Genomic DNA, 16,689 nt, shown 5'->3' with positions numbered 1-16,689 from the left:
AGTCTGCTCAGGGAACCATCAAACATGATCGACCATCTCCTTTTCCCACAGGGCCTCTAGGATGATATGTACAGACTCGCCTGGTGGACTTGTGGTCAAAGGTGTTTTTCGTCATAAACTTTTCCACAAAGGAGGAGGACATGCCTATCTACGCAATGGAGCCAGCCAGGGCGGGATTGCCAGGTGCAGGCTTTTGACAGGAACTAGCCCGCAACCTTTAAGGCAATCTCAAAAATCATACAGCCAAGGAACGACGTCAGGGATCACAGAATCGGGACCCACCTGCTATTTTTAAAGGCTTCAAGAGTTATCACAATTCGGTGAAAAGTTCAGCGGGGGGTTAACTCTGTTTTTTGCTCCACTGATGCTACCAGACCTAATGAGTATTTCTACCACTTTATTTTTTTTTTCCCAGATTTCCAATCTCTGCAGTGCCTTAAATAAAAAGAGAAAATGCGGGAAAAACTCAGCAGATCCGGCAACATCTGTGGAGAGAGAAACAGAGTTAACGTTTCAAGGCTGTATGACTCCTCTCTGCAGTACCTTGCTCTCCTCTTCCTCTGGAAGTTGCTGTCGCTCACTACTCCAGACTTTGGGCTTCCTTTCCCTCACTTTTCATGGGAGCTTGCACAAAGAGTTTGAGGGAAGCAATGATAACGTCTTGAGCAGCACAGTACCCACAGTCTACAACTTCTCCTTCCCTGGGACGTGGTCAGGTAGGCCCTGCCCACTTATTTGCATAACTAGAATGCTGTGTGATATGTCAACAGTTATTCCTCTTTCTGTAGGACATTGGTGATTTTTAGTTAATTGTTTTTATTAAAATCTATATCAAGTAAACTGGTCGTTCTCTGGTATCAATGTTGACAGTCAATAGTTTACTTAGTGTGATGTTAAAGTGCTAAGGGCGTGGTGGGAAGAGGGAAGTGGCGCCATGAAAATTAGTACACTCTGGTTTTTCTTCAGATGGTATAAATCTTTCGCCAGCGAAAATGGCGACCAAGCGAAATGTTCTGCTCACCCTCGTCGCTTATGAGGATGATTCCGACTCGGAAACTGATACGGAGACCGCCACGAAAGGAGGGCTGGTGTCTGCTGCATATGGCGATGATGATATCAGCAGAATGGAGCAGGCAGATGAGCTTGGGGAAGAGGACGAGAGCAGCAGTCCACTGGAAGGTGAAGATTCAGAAACAGAGCTGCTGGAGGCAGATGGTTTAAAAGACATCCTCGACGTGGAGAAGAAGAATCCGCAGGAACTGGTTGCTTCGTTTTCAGAAAAAGTGAGGAACATGTCGCCTGATGACATCAAACTGCCTCCCGAGCCCATGGGGAGGTGCTCCAATCAATTACAGGAGAAAATTCAGAAGCTGTACGACCGAAAGCTGAGTGAAGGCCTTGACATGAACAACATCATTCAGAGAAAAAAGGAGTTCCGCAACCCCAGCATTTATGAAAAACTCATTCAGTTCTGTGGCATTGTTGAACACGGTACAAACTACCCAAAGGACATGTTTGACCCCCATGGATGGTCAGAGGACTCGTACTATGAGGCATTAGCCAAGGCCCAGAAAATAGAAATGGACAAAATAGAGAAAGTCAAGAAGGAGCGAGCAAAGATTGAATTTGTGACCAGAACAAAAACAGGAACCAACACCAGTTCTGGCACAGCCACCACAACCACAGCAAGCACGACCGTGGCAGATTCCCAGAAAAGGAAGAGGAAATGGGACTCTGCAGTGCCTGCGACGACAATAGCTCAGCCGACAATCATTACCACCACCGCTACGCTACCAGGGGTCGTCACGGTAACCACCAGTGCCAGCGGGGCAAAAACCACGGTCATTTCCGCTGTGGGGACCATTGTGAAGAACGCCAAGCAATGAGCTCATGTCGAGAGTACTGTCTCTGGGTGGCCGCTGAGGTTAAGCCCTCATGGGTCAGGTTTACATTCTAGAACTTTCTTTTTCCTACTTACTGCTACCGATTCTCATCTCTACAGCTGGCTCACAGACAGGTTGGAAGAGTCCTTTACTGCCCAATTTAGGGTCCTTCATGTCCCATATACGGTCAACCTAAAAAAACATTACGCCTCCTTGATGAGTGGGGAACGGCGGCTGCAATTTCAATACTGAAGGGCTCTAAACTGGACATATAGTGACCTGTAACTTACCCTGTAAATTGGCTAGCTGGAGGAGATTGAGGGGTGGAATGGGTTGGGTGGGCAAGATGGGGAGAGGGTGGAGATAGGGAAGGGGGAAGGTGAGGCAACAGGGCAGCTGGTGATCACAGGTCTGGAAATCAAGCCTACATGTCTGGATATTGATGCTGCTTTCTGTCTGTCTCATGCTGTAACCTGTTGCACTTGTGCTATAAACAGTGACTGAGTGAACGCACGCTGCACACTTATGTATGATTGTAATGAAGCATTGTAAACTGCCGGCAGTGTAGAAGCACAAATAAAAGATTTTTACTTTCATGTTTTAAAAAAAAGGCTTTTACTAAACAACAAATACAGTGCCCACAATCCATTCTACAACATCAACTTCCTGCGGGAAGCGGCCACATAGGCCCCGCCCTCTCATTTACATAACTATAATGCTGTGCGAACGATTAATAGTTATTCGTCTTTTTAAAGGCTACTACCGATTTTTAGTTGATTGTTTTTATAAAACTCCATGTCAGTTATATTGGTCTTTCTCTAGTGTCGGAGTTGACTGTCGGTGCGTTGGTTCAGTATGATGTTAAAGAGCTAAGTGCGTGGTGGGTTGAGAGTTGGGTTGGTCGATAGCTTAGTATGCTCTGGTTTCTCTCCAGATCGTATAAATCTTTCGCCTTTTACTAAAGATTTCCGTGGAGAGGAGTGCTCAGAGTTTAAATTAATTTTTTAGTGGTCCTGCTTTAGTGGGGCTGTCTTACGAACCAAAAGAAAGATTGATCTTATTACGGGTATTATTATTTGCTGAGGGAGCGTTTCTTTCGGAGCTTTCTCCAATACTATGCATTATGACTGGCTTTTAGAGTGCTCTGCGTGTGCTTGGCGTTTGCGTGATGGGCCAAAGGGTCTTTTTTGTCTCATGTAAATGCTTCAATGAGATTATTGCAAGTTCTATTTATGCCTACCAGTCATGAATACAGGGGAGAGGGGAATAGGGACCTAGACCCAAATGAATTGTCCAAAATAATTCCTATACTCCCAAGATATGTCTGTGCATAAAGATTGTGTACATGGATCTAACTTTGTATGTTATTTTATCCTGAGCAATGCTTTCCCAACTTCACTGGCCCCATCCTCTCTGCACTATATTGACATACTCTAATATGGAGGGAACAGGTGTTTAACATTAAAATCACTGGCCTGAGAAAAAAAACACTTGATTAGCAGCAGATCTACAAAGTATTTCACGATAACTTGAGTGAGTTATTTGAAAGTACTTACCTGGCAGGGGACAGACCATGAGCATGGTTCTGCCAGGGCATGGTCGTGAAGCCAATGCTATGACCAATCGAGCCCCATACCATGGGGTATCAAACACCGTCCGAGTCACGGTCAAGGACAGCGAAGGAGGAGCACCTATGGATCGGTGATGAGGCATCCTGCCAAATAACTTTGACAGTCTGCTCAGGGAACCATCAAACATGATCGACCATCTCCTTTTCCCACAGGGCCTCTAGGATGATATGTACAGACTCGCCTGGTGGACTTGTGGTCAAAGGTGTTTTTCGTCATAAACTTTTCCACAAAGGAGGAGGACATGCCTATCTACGCAATGGAGCCAGCCAGGGCGGGATTGCCAGGTGCAGGCTTTTGACAGGAACTAGCCCGCAACCTTTAAGGCAATCTCAAAAATCATACAGCCAAGGAACAACGTCAGGGATCACAGAATCGGGACCCACCTGCTATTTTTAAAGGCTTCAAGAGTTATCACAATTCGGTGAAAAGTTCAGCGGGGGGTTAACTCTGTTTTTTGCTCCACTGATGCTACCAGACCTAATGAGTATTTCTACCACTTTATTTTTTTTTTTCCAGATTTCCAATCTCTGCAGTGCCTTAAATAAAAAGAGAAAATGCGGGAAAAACTCAGCAGATCCGGCAACATCTGTGGAGAGAGAAACAGAGTTAACGTTTCAAGGCTGTATGACTCCTCTCTGCAGTACCTTGCTCTCCTCTTCCTCTGGAAGTTGCTGTCGCTCACTACTCCAGACTTTGGGCTTCCTTTCCCTCACTTTTCATGGGAGCTTGCACAAAGAGTTTGAGGGAAGCAATGATAACGTCTTGAGCAGCACAGTACCCACAGTCTACAACTTCTCCTTCCCTGGGACGTGGTCAGGTAGGCCCTGCCCACATATTTGCATAACTAGAATGCTGTGTGATATGTCAACAGTTATTCCTCTTTCTGTAGGACATTGGTGATTTTTAGTTAATTGCTTTTATTAAAATCTATATCAAGTAAACTGGTCGTTCTCTGGTATCAATGTTGACAGTCAATAGTTTACTTAGTGTGATGTTAAAGTGCTAAGGGCGTGGTGGGTAGAGAGAAGTGGCGCCATGAAAATTAGTACACTCTGGTTTTTCTTCAGATGGTATAAATCTTTTGCCAGCGAAAAAGGGCCAGCAAGCCTCGCACTTTGCCTCGGAGGCCTCCAAGATCATCTTCCGTTCCAGAGTCCGCTCCGTGGAGCAGGATGAGACGTGCTCACGTTTCTTCTTCCAAAAGGTACACAGAGAGCGCTCTGTGATCAGCAGCCTGAAGGAAGAAGACGGCTCAGTAAAGTCATCACGGTCCGACATTCTGAGGATCAGCAAATCCTTTTATGCCGGACTGTATGACGTGAAGCCCACGGACAGCACGGCCTCCCAGTCCTTCCTGTCCTCTATCACGGAGGTCCTAGACCACAGTACGCGGGAGAGCCTAGACAAACCGCTAACTCCTGACGAACTGACTAAGGCCCTCGAGTCCTTCGAGAAGAGTAAAACCCCCGGAAGCGACGGCCTGCCGGCGGAGTTGTATTCGGCTCTGTGGGACTTGATCGGCCCAGACCTGCTAGAAGTGTACGAGAGTATGCTCCTGGCCGGCAGCATGTCAGAATCCATGAGGAAAGGCATCATCACCCTCATCTACAAGCACAAGGGGGAAAGGGAGGAAATTAGAAATTGGCGACCCATTTCACTGTTGAATATGGACTATAAGATTCTGTCCAAGGTCATCGCCAACCGGGTCAAATCCGCTCTGGAATTGGTGATTCACCCTGACCAGACCTGCTCTGTGCCAGGCAGGAAGATCTCTGACAGCCTGGCGCTGCTCAGGGATACGATTGCCTATGTACAGGACAGGGGTGTGGATACCTGCCTCATCAGCTTGGATCAGGAGAAGGCCTTTGACAGAATATCGCACACCTACATGGGGGATGTGCTCTCCAAAATGGGCTTTGGGGAGGGAATTCGAAATTGGATCCAACTGCTCTACACTAACATCAGTAGCGCAGTCTCAATCAATGGGTGGGAAACAGATAGCTTTCCGATTAAATCTGGAGTCAGGCAGGGCTGCCCTCTCTCGCCTGTCCTTTTTGTGTGCTGCATAGAACCCTTTGCCGAGTCCATCAGGAAGGATCCGGGCATAAGAGGAGTGACGATCCCAGGCAGTGGAGGCACTCAGGTAAAAGCCTCCCTGTACATGGACGACGTCGCCGTCTTCTGCTCGGATCCGCTGTCGGTGCGCAGACTGATGCACGTCTGCGACCAGTTCGAACTGGCCTCGGGAGCCAAGGTAAATCGTGGGAAGAGCGAGGCCATGTTCTTTGGGAAGTGGGCTGACCGATCCTTTGTCCCCTTCACTGTCAGGGCTGACGGCCTGAAGGTGCTGGGGATATGGTTCGGAGGGACCGGGGCATGCGTTAGAAACTGGAAGGAGCGAGTGGCTATGGTGAAAAGGAAACTGGGCATGTGGGAGCGACGCTCCCTCTCCATTGCGGGTAAGAACCTGGTCATCAGGTGTGAGGTACTCTCGCTGTTGCTGTACGTGGCGCAGGTCTGGCCCATTCCACACTCCTGCGCGATGGCGATCACTCGAGCCATCTTCCGCTTTATCTGGAGGTCGAAAATGGATCGTGTCTGCAGGGACGCGATGTACAAGCCTCTAGATAAAGGGGGAAAAAACGTGCCCAACATCGCCCTCATACTGATGGCCACCTTTGTGTGCGGCTGCATCAAGCGGTGCGTAGACCCTCAGTACGCAAACACCAAGTGTCACTACGTGCTGAGGTTCTACCTGTCCCCGGTGTTGCGAAGGATGGGTCTGGCCACGCTGCCGCGGAACGCTCCAAGTAGTTGGACCGTGCCGTACCACCTGTCCCTGGTGGAAAAATTTATGCAGAAAAACACCTTTGACCACAAGTCCATCAGGCAGTGGTCAGCACGTAACGTCCTAGAGGCCCTGAGGGATAAGGAGAGGGTGGACCCTGTGGGATGGTTCCCCGAGCAGACTGTCAAAGTCATTTGGCAGAATGCCTCATCGCCAGAACTTTCCAACAAGCACCAAGACGTAGCTTGGCTGGTGGTGAGAAAGGCCCTCCCCGTCAGATCCTTCCTACACGCCAGGAGTCTCACCCCCTCTGCACGATGCCCTCGAGGTGGCTGTGGTGGGGAAGAGACCGTTGTTCACCTCCTTGTGGATTGTGCCTTTGCAAAGAAAGTCTGGAGAGAGATGCAGTGGTTGCTGTCGAGGTTCATCCCGAGCAGTTCTGTGACACAGGACTCTGTGCTCTACGGGCTGTTCCCAGGGACACACACCGAGACAAACATCAACTGCAGCTGGAGGATCATCAACTCGGTGAAAGACGCGCTTTGGTCTGCCCGAAACTTGTTGGTCTTCCAGCACAAAGATTTGTCCCCGACCGATTGTTGCGGACTGGCACAATCCAAAGTCCAGGACTACGTGCTGAGGGACGCACTAAAGCTTGGGGCAGCTGCCGCAAAGGCGCAATGGGGAAGGGTCGCTGTCTAAGACCTTTCTACCACAGCGCACCGAGAGACTGGGAACTGTTTAGAGCCCCTCGGGCTGTACAGATCAAAATGAAAGGCTGTAAAGGACTGTAATATTGTTTGTACTGATGCACCTGGTGATACATTTTGTAAAAGTATAACCTGGATTGTACCCTTGTAATGTTGTTTTTGAAATGGTTTTGAATGTGATTGAAGATTTTTATGAATAAAGTATATTTTTACAAAAAAAAAAAAAAAATGGCGACCAAGCGAAATGATCTGCTCACCCTCGTCGCTTATGAGGATGATTCCGACTCGGAAACTGATACGGAGACCGCCACGAAAGGAGGGCTGGTGTCTGCTGCATATGGCGATGATGATATCAGCAGAATGGAGCAGGCAGATGAGCTTGGGGAAGAGGACGAGAGCAGCAGTCCACTGGAAGGTGAAGATTCAGAAACAGAGCTGCTGGAGGCAGATGGTTTAAAAGACATCCTCGACGTGCAGAAGAAGAATCCGCAGGAACTGGTTGCTTCGTTTTCAGAAAAAGTGAGGAACATGTCGCCTGATGACATCAAACTGCCTCCCGAGCCCATGGGGAGGTGCTCCAATCAATTACAGGAGAAAATTCAGAAGCTGTACGACCGAAAGCTGAGTGAAGGCCTTGACATGAACAACATCATTCAGAGAAAAAAGGAGTTCCGCAACCCCAGCATTTATGAAAAACTCATTCAGTTCTGTGGCATTGTTGAACACGGTACAAACTACCCAAAGGACATGTTTGACCCCCATGGATGGTCAGAGGACTCGTACTATGAGGCATTAGCCAAGGCCCAGAAAATAGAAATGGACAAAATAGAGAAAGTCAAGAAGGAGCGAGCAAAGATTGAATTTGTGACCAGAACAAAAACAGGAACCAACACCAGTTCTGGCACAGCCACCACAACCACAGCAAGCACGACCGTGGCAGATTCCCAGAAAAGGAAGAGGAAATGGGACTCTGCAGTGCCTGCGACGACAATAGCTCAGCCGACAATCATTACCACCACCGCTACGCTACCAGGGGTCGTCACGGTAACCACCAGTGCCAGCGGGGCAAAAACCACGGTCATTTCCGCTGTGGGGACCATTGTGAAGAACGCCAAGCAATGAGCTCATGTCGAGAGTACTGTCTCTGGGTGGCCGCTGAGGTTAAGCCCTCATGGGTCAGGTTTACATTCTAGAACTTTCTTTTTCCTACTTACTGCTACCGATTCTCATCTCTACAGCTGGCTCACAGACAGGTTGGAAGAGTCCTTTACTGCCCAATTTAGGGTCCTTCATGTCCCATATACGGTCAACCTAAAAAAACATTACGCCTCCTTGATGAGTGGGGAACGGCGGCTGCAATTTCAATACTGAAGGGCTCTAAACTGGACATATAGTGACCTGTAACTTACCCTGTAAATTGGCTAGCTGGAGGAGATTGAGGGGTGGAATGGGTTGGGTGGGCAAGATGGGGAGAGGGTGGAGATAGGGAAGGGGGAAGGTGAGGCAACAGGGCAGCTGGTGATCACAGGTCTGGAAATCAAGCCTACATGTCTGGATATTGATGCTGCTTTCTGTCTGTCTCATGCTGTAACCTGTTGCACTTGTGCTATAAACAGTGACTGAGTGAACGCACGCTGCACACTTATGTATGATTGTAATGAAGCATTGTAAACTGCCGGCAGTGTAGAAGCACAAATAAAAGATTTTTACTTTCATGTTTTAAAAAAAAGGCTTTTACTAAACAACAAATACAGTGCCCACAATCCATTCTACAACATCAACTTCCTGCGGGAAGCGGCCACATAGGCCCCGCCCTCTCATTTACATAACTATAATGCTGTGCGAACGATTAATAGTTATTCGTCTTTTTAAAGGCTACTACCGTTTTTTAGTTGATTGTTTTTATAAAACTCCATGTCAGTTATATTGGTCTTTCTCTAGTGTCGGAGTTGACTGTCGGTGCGTTGGTTCAGTATGATGTTAAAGAGCTAAGTGCGTGGTGGGTCGAGAGTTGGGTTGGTCGATAGCTTAGTATGCTCTGGTTTCTCTTCAGATCGTATAAATCTTTCGCCTTTTACTAAAGATTTCCGTGGAGAGGAGTGCTCAGAGTTTAAATTAATTTTTTAGTGGTCCTGCTTTAGTGGGGCTGTCTTACGAACCAAAAGAAAGATTGATCTTATTACGGGTATTATTATTTGCTGAGGGAGCGTTTCTTTCGGAGCTTTCTCCAATACTATGCATTATGACTGGCTTTTAGAGTGCTCTGCGTGTGCTTGGCGTTTGCGTGATGGGCCAAAGGGTCTTTTTTTTCTCATGTAAATGCTTCAATGAGATTATTGCAAGTTCTATTTATGCCTACCAGTCATGAATACAGGGGAGAGGGGAATAGGGACCTAGACCCAAATGAGTTGTCCAAAATAATTCCTATACTCCCAAGATATGTCTGTGCATAAAGATTGTGTACATGGATCTAACTTTGTATGTTATTTTATCCTGAGCAATGCTTTCCCAACTTCACTGGCCCCATCCTCTCTGCACTATATTGACATACTCTAATATGGAGGGAACAGGTGTTTAACATTAAAATCACTGGCCTGAGAAAAAAAACACTTGATTAGCAGCAGATCTACAAAGTATTTCACGATAACTTGAGTGAGTTATTTGAAAATACTTACCTGGCAGGGGACAGACCATGAGCATGGTTCTGCCAGGGCATGGTCGTGAAGACAATGCTATGACCAATCGAGCCCCATACCATGGGGTATCAAACACCGTCCGAGTCACGGTCAAGGACAGCGAAGGAGGAGCACCTATGGATCGGTGATGAGGCATCCTGCCAAATAACTTTGACAGTCTGCTCAGGGAACCATCAAACATGATCGACCATCTCCTTTTCCCACAGGGCCTCTAGGATGATATGTACAGACTCGCCTGGTGGACTTGTGGTCAAAGGTGTTTTTCGTCATAAACTTTTCCACAAAGGAGGAGGACATGCCTATCTACGCAATGGAGCCAGCCAGGGCGGGATTGCCAGGTGCAGGCTTTTGACAGGAACTAGCCCGCAACCTTTAAGGCAATCTCAAAAATCATACAGCCAAGGAACGACGTCAGGGATCACAGAATCGGGACCCACCTGCTATTTTTAAAGGCTTCAAGAGTTATCACAATTCGGTGAAAAGTTCAGCGGGGGGTTAACTCTGTTTTTTGCTCCACTGATGCTACCAGACCTAATGAGTATTTCTACCACTTTATTTTTTTTTCCCAGATTTCCAATCTCTGCAGTGCCTTAAATAAAAAGAGAAAATGCGGGAAAAACTCAGCAGATCCGGCAACATCTGTGGAGAGAGAAACAGAGTTAACGTTTCAAGGCTGTATGACTCCTCTCTGCAGTACCTTGCTCTCCTCTTCCTCTGGAAGTTGCTGTCGCTCACTACTCCAGACTTTGGGCTTCCTTTCCCTCACTTTTCATGGGAGCTTGCACAAAGAGTTTGAGGGAAGCAATGATAACGTCTTGAGCAGCACAGTACCCACAGTCTACAACTTCTCCTTCCCTGGGACGTGGTCAGGTAGGCCCTGCCCACATATTTGCATAACTAGAATGCTGTGTGATATGTCAACAGTTATTCCTCTTTCTGTAGGACATTGGTGATTTTTAGTTAATTGCTTTTATTAAAATCTATATCAAGTAAACTGGTCGTTCTCTGGTATCAATGTTGACAGGCAATAGTTTACTTAGTGTGATGTTAAAGTGCTAAGGGCGTGGTGGGTAGAGAGAAGTGGCGCCATGAAAATTAGTACACTCTGGTTTTTCTTCAGATGGTATAAATCTTTCGCCAGCGAAAATGGCGACCAAGCGAAATGATCTGCTCACCCTCGTCGCTTATGAGGATGATTCCGACTCGGAAACTGATACGGAGACCGCCACGAAAGGAGGGCTGGTGTCTGCTGCATATGGCGATGATGATATCAGCAGAATGGAGCAGGCAGATGAGCTTGGGGAAGAGGACGAGAGCAGCAGTCCACTGGAAGGTGAAGATTCAGAAACAGAGCTGCTGGAGGCAGATGGTTTAAAAGACATCCTCGACGTGCAGAAGAAGAATCCGCAGGAACTGGTTGCTTCGTTTTCAGAAAAAGTGAGGAACATGTCGCCTGATGACATCAAACTGCCTCCCGAGCCCATGGGGAGGTGCTCCAATCAATTACAGGAGAAAATTCAGAAGCTGTACGACCGAAAGCTGAGTGAAGGCCTTGACATGAACAACATCATTCAGAGAAAAAAGGAGTTCCGCAACCCCAGCATTTATGAAAAACTCATTCAGTTCTGTGGCATTGTTGAACACGGTACAAACTACCCAAAGGACATGTTTGACCCCCATGGATGGTCAGAGGACTCGTACTATGAGGCATTAGCCAAGGCCCAGAAAATAGAAATGGACAAAATAGAGAAAGTCAAGAAGGAGCGAGCAAAGATTGAATTTGTGACCAGAACAAAAACAGGAACCAACACCAGTTCTGGCACAGCCACCACAACCACAGCAAGCACGACCGTGGCAGATTCCCAGAAAAGGAAGAGGAAATGGGACTCTGCAGTGCCTGCGACGACAATAGCTCAGCCGACAATCATTACCACCACCGCTACGCTACCAGGGGTCGTCACGGTAACCACCAGTGCCAGCGGGGCAAAAACCACGGTCATTTCCGCTGTGGGGACCATTGTGAAGAACGCCAAGCAATGAGCTCATGTCGAGAGTACTGTCTCTGGGTGGCCGCTGAGGTTAAGCCCTCATGGGTCAGGTTTACATTCTAGAACTTTCTTTTTCCTACTTACTGCTACCGATTCTCATCTCTACAGCTGGCTCACAGACAGGTTGGAAGAGTCCTTTACTGCCCAATTTAGGGTCCTTCATGTCCCATATACGGTCAACCTAAAAAAACATTACGCCTCCTTGATGAGTGGGGAACGGCGGCTGCAATTTCAATACTGAAGGGCTCTAAACTGGACATATAGTGACCTGTAACTTACCCTGTAAATTGGCTAGCTGGAGGAGATTGAGGGGTGGAATGGGTTGGGTGGGCAAGATGGGGAGAGGGTGGAGATAGGGAAGGGGGAAGGTGAGGCAACAGGGCAGCTGGTGATCACAGGTCTGGAAATCAAGCCTACATGTCTGGATATTGATGCTGCTTTCTGTCTGTCTCATGCTGTAACCTGTTGCACTTGTGCTATAAACAGTGACTGAGTGAACGCACGCTGCACACTTATGTATGATTGTAATGAAGCATTGTAAACTGCCGGCAGTGTAGAAGCACAAATAAAAGATTTTTACTTTCATGTTTTAAAAAAAAGGCTTTTACTAAACAACAAATACAGTGCCCACAATCCATTCTACAACATCAACTTCCTGCGGGAAGCGGCCACATAGGCCCCGCCCTCTCATTTACATAACTATAATGCTGTGCGAACGATTAATAGTTATTCGTCTTTTTAAAGGCTACTACCGATTTTTAGTTGATTGTTTTTATAAAACTCCATGTCAGTTATATTGGTCTTTCTCTAGTGTCGGAGTTGACTGTCGGTGCGTTGGTTCAGTATGATGTTAAAGAGCTAAGTGCGTGGTGGGTTGAGAGTTGGGTTGGTCGATAGCTCAGTATGCTCTGGTTTCTCTCCAAATCGTATAAATCTTTCGCCTTTTACTAAAGATTTCCGTGGAGAGGAGTGCTCAGAGTTTAAATTAATTTTTTAGTGGTCCTGCTTTAGTGGGGCTGTCTTACGAACCAAAAGAAAGATTGATCTTATTACGGGTATTATTATTTGCTGAGGGAGCGTTTCTTTCGGAGCTTTCTCCAATACTATGCATTATGACTGGCTTTTAGAGTGCTCTGCGTGTGCTTGGCGTTTGCGTGATGGGCCAAAGGGTCTTTTTTTTCTCATGTAAATGCTTCAATGAGATTATTGCAAGTTCTATTTATGCCTACCAGTCATGAATACAGGGGAGAGGGGAATAGGGACCTAGACCCAAATGAGTTGTCCAAAATAATTCCTATACTCCCAAGATATGTCTGTGCATAAAGATTGTGTACATGGATCTAACTTTGTATGTTATTTTATCCTGAGCAATGCTTTCCCAACTTCACTGGCCCCATCCTCTCTGCACTATATTGACATACTCTAATATGGAGGGAACAGGTGTTTAACATTAAAATCACTGGCCTGAGAAAAAAAACACTTGATTAGCAGCAGATCTACAAAGTATTTCACGATAACTTGAGTGAGTTATTTGAAAATACTTACCTGGCAGGGGACAGACCATGAGCATGGTTCTGCCAGGGCATGGTCGTGAAGCCAATGCTATGACCAATCGAGCCCCATACCATGGGGTATCAAACACCGTCCGAGTCACGGTCAAGGACAGCGAAGGAGGAGCACCTATGGATCGGTGATGAGGCATCCTGCCAAATAACTTTGACAGTCTGCTCAGGGAACCATCAAACATGATCGACCATCTCCTTTTCCCACAGGGCCTCTAGGATGATATGTACAGACTCGCCTGGTGGACTTGTGGTCAAAGGTGTTTTTCGTCATAAACTTTTCCACAAAGGAGGAGGACATGCCTATCTACGCAATGGAGCCAGCCAGGGCGGGATTGCCAGGTGCAGGCTTTTGACAGGAACTAGCCCGCAACCTTTAAGGCAATCTCAAAAATCATACAGCCAAGGAACGACGTCAGGGATCACAGAATCGGGACCCACCTGCTATTTTTAAAGGCTTCAAGAGTTATCACAATTCGGTGAAAAGTTCAGCGGGGGGTTAACTCTGTTTTTTGCTCCACTGATGCTACCAGACCTAATGAGTATTTCTACCACTTTATTTTTTTTTTTCCAGATTTCCAATCTCTGCAGTGCCTTAAATAAAAAGAGAAAATGCGGGAAAAACTCAGCAGATCCGGCAACATCTGTGGAGAGAGAAACAGAGTTAACGTTTCAAGGCTGTATGACTCCTCTCTGCAGTACCTTGCTCTCCTCTTCCTCTGGAAGTTGCTGTCGCTCACTACTCCAGACTTTGGGCTTCCTTTCCCTCACTTTTCATGGGAGCTTGCACAAAGAGTTTGAGGGAAGCAATGATAACGTCTTGAGCAGCACAGTACCCACAGTCTACAACTTCTCCTTCCCTGGGACGTGGTCAGGTAGGCCCTGCCCACTTATTTGCATAACTAGAATGCTGTGTGATATGTCAACAGTTATTCCTCTTTCTGTAGGACATTGGTGATTTTTAGTTAATTGTTTTTATTAAAATCTATATCAAGTAAACTGGTCGTTCTCTGGTATCAATGTTGACAGGCAATAGTTTACTTAGTGTGATGTTAAAGTGCTAAGGGCGTGGTGGGAAGAGAGAAGTGGCGCCATGAAAATTAGTACACTCTGGTTTTTCTTCAGATGGTATAAATCTTTCGCCAGCGAAAATGGCGACCAAGCGAAATGTTCTGCTCACCCTCGTCGCTTATGAGGATGATTCCGACTCGGAAACTGATACGGAGACCGCCACGAAAGGAGGGCTGGTGTCTGCTGCATATGGCGATGATGATATCAGCAGAATGGAGCAGGCAGATGAGCTTGGGGAAGAGGACGAGAGCAGCAGTCCACTGGAAGGTGAAGATTCAGAAACAGAGCTGCTGGAGGCAGATGGTTTAAAAGACATCCTCGACGTGCAGAAAAAGAATCCGCAGGAACTGGTTGCTTCGTTTTCAGAAAAAGTGAGGAACATGTCGCCTGATGACATCAAACTGCCTCCCGAGCCCATGGGGAGGTGCTCCAATCAATTACAGGAGAAAATTCAGAAGCTGTACGACCGAAAGCTGAGTGAAGGCCTTGACATGAACAACATCATTCAGAGAAAAAAGGAGTTCCGCAACCCCAGCATTTATGAAAAACTCATTCAGTTCTGTGGCATTGTTGAACACGGTACAAACTACCCAAAGGACATGTTTGACCCCCATGGATGGTCAGAGGACTCGTACTATGAGGCATTAGCCAAGGCCCAGAAAATAGAAATGGACAAAATAGAGAAAGTCAAGAAGGAGCGAGCAAAGATTGAATTTGTGACCAGAACAAAAACAGGAACCAACACCAGTTCTGGCACAGCCACCACAACCACAGCAAGCACGACCGTGGCAGATTCCCAGAAAAGGAAGAGGAAATGGGACTCTGCAGTGCCTGCGACGACAATAGCTCAGCCGACAATCATTACCACCACCGCTACGCTACCAGGGGTCGTCACGGTAACCACCAGTGCCAGCGGGGCAAAAACCACGGTCATTTCCGCTGTGGGGACCATTGTGAAGAAAGCCAAGCAATGAGCTCATGTCGAGAGTACTGTCTCTGGGTGGCCGCTGAGGTTAAGCCCTCATGGGTCAGGTTTACATTCTAGAACTTTCTTTTTCCTACTTACTGCTACCGATTCTCATCTCTACAGCTGGCTCACAAACAGGTTGGAAGAGTCCTTTACTACCCAATTTAGGGTCCTTCATGTCCCATATACGGTCAGCCTAAAAAAACATTACGCCTCCTTGATGAGTGGGGAACGGCGGCTGCAATTTCAATACTGAAGGGCTCTAAACTGGACATATAGTGACCTGTAACTTACCCTGTAAATTGGCTAGCTGGAGGAGATTGAGGGGTGGAATGGGTTGGGTGGGCAAGATGGGGAGAGGGTGGAGATAGGGAAGGGGAAAGGTGAGGCAACAGGGCAGCTGGTGATCACAGGTCTGGAAATCAAGCCTACATGTCTGGATATTGATGCTGCTTTCTGTCTGTCTCATGCTGTAACCTGTCGCACTTGTGCTATTAACAGTGACTGAGTGAACACACGCTGCACACTTATGTATGATTGTAATGAAGCATTGTAAACTGCCGGCAGTGTAGAAGCACAAATAAAAGATTTTTACTTTCATGTTTTAAAAAAAAGGCTTTTACTAAACAACAAATACAGTGCCCACAATCCATTCTACAACATCAACTTCCTGCGGGAAGCGGCCACATAGGCCCCGCCCTCTCATTTACATAACTATAATGCTGTGCGAACGATTAATAGTTATTCGTCTTTTTAAAGGCTACTACCGTTTTTTAGTTGATTGCTTTTATAAAACTCCATGTCAGTTATATTGGTCTTTCTCTAGTGTCGGAGTTGACTGTCGGTGCGTTGGTTCAGTATGATGTTAAAGAGCTAAGTGCGTGGTGGGTTGAGAGTTGGGTTGGTCGATAGCTCAGTATGCTCTGGTTTCTCTTCAGATCGTATAAATCTTTCGCCTTTTACTAAAGATTTCCGTGGAGAGGAGTGCTCAGAGTTTAAATTAATTTTTTAGTGGTCCTGCTTTAGTGGGGCTGTCTTACGAACCAAAAGAAAGATTGATCTTATTACGGGTATTATTATTTGCTGAGGGAGCGTTTCTTTCGGAGCTTTCTCCAATACTATGCATTATGACTGGCTTTTAGAGTGCTCTGCGTGTGCTTGGCGTTTGCGTGATGGGCCAAAGGGTCTTTTTTTTCTCATGTAAATGCTTCAATGAGATTATTGCAAGTTCTATTTATGCCTACCAGTCATGAATACAGGGGAGAGGGGAATAGGGACCTAGACCCAAATGAATTGTCCAAAATAATTCCTATACTCCCAAGATATGTCTGTG

At 46.7% G+C, this 16,689-nt stretch overlaps 4 non-coding genes and 4 pseudogenes across 4 annotated transcripts; all 8 read left to right on the top strand.

Annotated features, from left to right (window-relative positions):
* Positions 1 to 992: 992 nt before the first annotated feature.
* On the top strand, positions 993 to 1,886 carry LOC144690085 (SAP30-binding protein pseudogene; annotated as a pseudogene).
* Positions 1,887 to 2,797: 911 nt separating this feature from the next.
* LOC144690253 (U5 spliceosomal RNA) lies at positions 2,798 to 2,912 on the top strand. Its single transcript, XR_013578838.1, has one exon. It is a non-coding gene; the product is annotated as a U5 spliceosomal RNA (small nuclear RNA).
* Positions 2,913 to 7,240: 4,328 nt separating this feature from the next.
* Positions 7,241 to 8,134, top strand: LOC144690084 (SAP30-binding protein pseudogene; annotated as a pseudogene).
* Positions 8,135 to 9,045: 911 nt separating this feature from the next.
* Positions 9,046 to 9,160, top strand: LOC144690260 (U5 spliceosomal RNA). The gene has a single exon (XR_013578844.1). It is a non-coding gene; the product is annotated as a U5 spliceosomal RNA (small nuclear RNA).
* Positions 9,161 to 10,854: 1,694 nt separating this feature from the next.
* LOC144690083 (SAP30-binding protein pseudogene) lies at positions 10,855 to 11,748 on the top strand (annotated as a pseudogene).
* Positions 11,749 to 12,659: 911 nt separating this feature from the next.
* Positions 12,660 to 12,774, top strand: LOC144690252 (U5 spliceosomal RNA). Its single transcript, XR_013578837.1, has one exon. It is a non-coding gene; the product is annotated as a U5 spliceosomal RNA (small nuclear RNA).
* A 1,695-nt stretch (positions 12,775 to 14,469) lies between these two features.
* On the top strand, positions 14,470 to 15,363 carry LOC144690081 (SAP30-binding protein pseudogene; annotated as a pseudogene).
* A 911-nt stretch (positions 15,364 to 16,274) lies between these two features.
* On the top strand, positions 16,275 to 16,389 carry LOC144690259 (U5 spliceosomal RNA). Its single transcript, XR_013578843.1, has one exon. It is a non-coding gene; the product is annotated as a U5 spliceosomal RNA (small nuclear RNA).
* The last annotated feature ends 300 nt before the right edge of the window (positions 16,390 to 16,689 follow it).

This window comes from Cetorhinus maximus, chromosome 14 (genome assembly GCF_964194155.1).
Source record: "Cetorhinus maximus chromosome 14, sCetMax3.hap1.1, whole genome shotgun sequence".
Lineage (NCBI taxonomy): Eukaryota > Metazoa > Chordata > Chondrichthyes > Lamniformes > Cetorhinidae > Cetorhinus > Cetorhinus maximus.
This window is presented reverse-complemented; position numbering and strand designations above follow the sequence as displayed.